This window comes from Sinocyclocheilus rhinocerous, unplaced genomic scaffold, assembly GCF_001515625.1.
Source record: "Sinocyclocheilus rhinocerous isolate Xijiao unplaced genomic scaffold, SAMN03320098_v1.1 scaffold1396, whole genome shotgun sequence".
Taxonomy (NCBI): domain Eukaryota; kingdom Metazoa; phylum Chordata; class Actinopteri; order Cypriniformes; family Cyprinidae; genus Sinocyclocheilus; species Sinocyclocheilus rhinocerous.
Window position 1 is genome coordinate 769,268 of NW_015629497.1, and position 4,301 is coordinate 773,568.

General features: G+C 37.2%; 1 protein-coding gene across 4 annotated transcripts in view; it reads left to right on the forward strand.

Moving 5' to 3' along the window:
- LOC107738909 (protein kinase C and casein kinase II substrate protein 3-like) overlaps positions 1-4,301 on the forward strand; it is a 40,786-nt gene that overhangs the window by 7,834 nt on the left and 28,651 nt on the right. For 2 of the 4 annotated variants that reach the window (XM_016550829.1, XM_016550831.1), the window contains exon 2: positions 2,027-2,092. The exons of the other annotated variants lie outside the window; for them this stretch is intronic. The gene's annotated coding sequence lies outside the window, so the exon portion shown is untranslated. The remainder of the gene's footprint in view (positions 1-2,026; positions 2,093-4,301) is intronic. 4 annotated transcript variants of the gene reach the window in all.

The following is a 4,301-nucleotide window of genomic DNA, read 5'->3' on the forward strand; positions in this document are numbered from 1 at the left end:
ATTATTATTATTACTACTACTACTAGTATGGTTCAGTACTGTTTATTTAATAAAGCATTATTTTAGTTTTTGTTCAGCATCCATTTTAAAAACTATCGGTTAATTAATCGGTATCGGCCAGTGTGGTCCAACCTAGCTATCGGTATCGGCAAAATCCACTATCGGTCGACCTCTAGTGTAGTTAAATATACTACTCTTCAGCATCACATAGATCATCATTCTAATATGCTGACTGATGCTCAAGAAACATTCCTTATTATTATCAGTTTTTAAAAACAGTTGTGTTGCTTAATAATTTTATGGAAACTGCCATTAAAAAGTTTGGGGTAAGTGTGATTAAAAAAAAAAAGAAAGAAAGAAAAGAAAGAAAGAAAATTAAGCAGCAAAAACTGTTTTCAACAATCACAATAAGAACCATTATTATAATTTAGTACCAATAATAGAGCATCAGCATGTTAGAATGATTTCTGAAGCATCGTGTGAAACTGAAGACTGGAGTAATGATGCTGAAAATTCAGTTTTACAGTCACAAGAAATTAATCAACCCATTGTTTCAATGTAGACGTTGACAATATAAATGTCAATGTTTCTAATCTAAATGTGTTAGATTTTTATTTTTTTTATACTTATTTCTCAGTGTCTAAATAGAATGTTTTATGGATTGCATTTGTGACGTTGATGTTCACCATCAAAAATATTTAATTAGCTTTCAGTATTGTTGGTGAAGCAGTTGTATTAATCCTTCAGTACAAAAAATGTGTTATTTAAGCTATGAAGTTTGACCTCCAAAATTGACCTCCAGAGTGGTGGGATTGCTATTCTAGATGTATGAACATCTGGTTATTTGTGGGTGGATTTTCCTCTGCATAAACAGTCTCTTTTTGGTTATGACGTGTTGTTCAACTTGTTTATTGTAAGTGCATTACTATTTATTTATTTTTTTTAGATGAAATATTTTATGTTGTAATCATACTACACGTGCTGACCATAGAGCTTAACATCTATTGAACCCGGGACATTCCTTGAGCGAGGTGTTGACTTACGCTAGGTCAGGTTTGGGGCCAGTAGCATATAGTTGAGGTGTTCCCAGTGTCCTCATGATTGCTTCTACAGGTCTTCTATGTGTGGCATTTCACTCTCCATCTCAGAATGTGCCACCTTTGAGTGCCTGGGTTTATATTAACCTGCTGCTTTCTTTACCGTACTGCCAACGTAAGAGGACCAGGAGACTCTTTCTGTTGCTTACAGTACATCTTCTCTGGCTTACTAAAACCTGACAAAAACCTAACATACATTTTAGAGCTGTAACGACAATACCGTGAAACCGTGATATTTTTTCCTTAAGGTTATCATGCCGTCAAAATGTCATACCGACCCATGCCTAATTCATATGCTGATTTTTCACACTGTACATTCCTAAACCCCGGGTTAATGTTCTTATTTGCGTATTTGCAGTGTCAAGTAATTGATTTGATGAATGCAGCATGCAACCTCTTTACTAGAGATGCAGTTGTATTTCAGCCAATCTCTGTTGTGGACTTGCACACAAACTGAATTGTAATCATTTTTCAAAGTGTCGTTTGCTTGTAAAAAATCGGCAATTGGAATCAAGCATTAAAAATGTAGATCAGTGCATGGTAGGGGTAGGCGATCTTCCCAAAATATCATATAATTATTTTATAAAACACAATCATGATCCACGATCTGAATCGCGATCTTCCCATTTTTGAGATATACTATTGAGAATATCCAGACTGGAACAAGCCTATGACTACTATGAATCTATTTGCACAATTTAAAAAAAACAAAAAAAAAAACAATCAGTTGTCAAAAGTGTCTTTAAAAACTTTAAAACAAAAATTAATCTTTAAAACACTGCATCGCTGTATGAATTAAATATACATTGATTCTTATTAAAGTTATAAAGTGACGTAAGAGGACCAGGAGACTCTTTCTGTTGCTTACAGTACATCTTCTCTGGCTTACTAAAACCTGACAAAAACCTAACATCATCTTCCTCTCACAGGGCCACCAAAGAGGCCGTTTTCTTGGGCAAAGCACCTCTAATTTCTAACATTCTCCTTTGCTTGTGGTAAGTTCCTAATTTTAAGCTTGTTTCTCTCTGGTTTTGCAAATGTTACTCTGTATTTCCATATATATATATGCAATGTGTGAATTTTTGTGCATTTCTTTTAGTGGTCATTTGTATTGCATGATTTCCCTCATGAGAATAATCTGGCCTTTCTGTTTGTATTGTCTCTCTGGCATTTAGTTTCCCCTAACAATGTTGTTTGCCAGTTGCAAAGAAGTCAGATCCTGTTGGAAAGAATGCCCTTGTTGGAAAAAGTATGCCTGGATTAATGGGCATTTTTGGAGTTGAAATATTGTAGACGCTCTGCAGTCTTGTATACATTAATCAGATTAATGACTGCGAGTTTCCAGCAAGGCTTATGAGAGCTTCAACCCCTCCTTCCCATGGCCTCTTTCTGCTCAGACGGAAGCCATTGTTTTCATGGGTCTGTGGTGGCAGGTTATCCAGTATTTGTCATTCATTTGTTGACTTGGCCCACGAGTCAAAAGTTTTCTTCTTGTGTACCACTGAGGCTGACATGCATTTACGCTGTTTGCGAAGGTGTGTGTCAGAGAGACCTGTGTGTGTGAGTCATACAAACAAATGCCACATGCCGCAAGTTGTATTTTTAAAGCCACATCTAACAACTAGAGTAAATGCCCCTCTAATCGGTTCCAGATGTGCTGCCATGCACAACTTTTGTTAAAGGACGTTGGCACATGCAGCCAAATTTGTTTCCAATGTCACCTTATAGGGGTAGTTTACCCCAAAATGAACACTTTTACTTGCCTTTTGATTCAGATCTGTTTGATTGTCTTTTTTCCCATGTAAAAAATGATGTTTTGCAGAGTGTTCATGTTGCTCTTTTTCCACACAATGAAAGTGAATGGGGAAGGATACTGTCAAGCAAAAATTTTGCAATATTTCATATCTCTCGAAGCTTTGGTGCAACTCACTCACAGAAGTTAGGACTTAGTTAACCCTTGGTCATTTTAAACCCTAGGTAATCCTGGGTTATCTTGTTTCACGTTTCACACTGCTCATAATTTACACCGGGTTTACAATTAATGCCAGGTATTCATACTAGGCATGGGCCGATTACCGGTTTCAAGCTATACTGCGATTTGAAAATTTCACTGTTTCAAAACCACTAATAATTTCTGTTATACCATTCCTGCGGTATGTGCTGTTTTTAATGTCTCCTCAAAAAAGACTGAAAGTGTAGGAATCCCTCAGGTTGAGTGCAGTGTAGAGAGACCCTCCTCCTCGTGTTGGTGAGCGAGCGGTCAGTGACGTGTGTGTGTAGGATGGCCGAACTTAAAGGGATAGTTCACCCAAAAATGCAAATTCTGTCATCATTTACTCACCCTCATGTCGTTCCAAACCTGTATGAGTTGCTTTCTTATGTTGAACACAAAAAAGTGTCTTTAAAAACTTTAAAACAAAAATTAATCTTTAAAACACTGCATCGCTGTATGAATTAAATATACATTGATTCTTATTAAAGTTATAAAGTGATTCAGTCAAGAGCAGTGAGTGATTTTCTCTCTTTTGTTGTTTGATTAACATTAATGACACAGACAGCAGTAGGTTTATTAGGCTGCTGCCTCTTTAAGACCGAGTGCATGGATCTAATATACTGACACACATACAATTACTTTCCCAATTGTTTGTGTTCATTTAAGACATAACTGACTGTCTTTACGTAAATCCTCGCCAAGACACATTTTTTTGTGTATATTTGACCATTTATGTGCGCGCCTGAAAGCCAAAGTCCCTTTATGGCAAGTCATTTCAGTCGGTGGCCATCGTTGAAACCCCTCTTGGGCATGCAAGTGCAGCTCCTATCTCTTTGAATGGGGAAACATCAAATTCTCCTAAATGTTTATTTTGCTCAAATAGCATTCTTTTGTTCAAATGCGCAGTCCTAAGCGCGCGTCTCAGAACGCGGTTTCTATAGCAAGTGAAACTTCTAACGGCAGCTGCAGCGACGCAATTACTTTACCAATAAGCAGTTGGCTCTTTTGTTCAGAAGCAGGGCTCGACAGTGCAAATTTTTTTTAGGAGCACCAGTGCGACTGACCAGATCATCATCATACTTGTGATTGCGCTGAGGGAGCTTCAAAGGTTTCTACGTGTTTTTGCAGCGTCGAGTAATGTATCACAGACATATCTCACGAATCCTTTCATAAGCAAAGTATAGACAGGGTGTAAATAAGAGATTCATTGC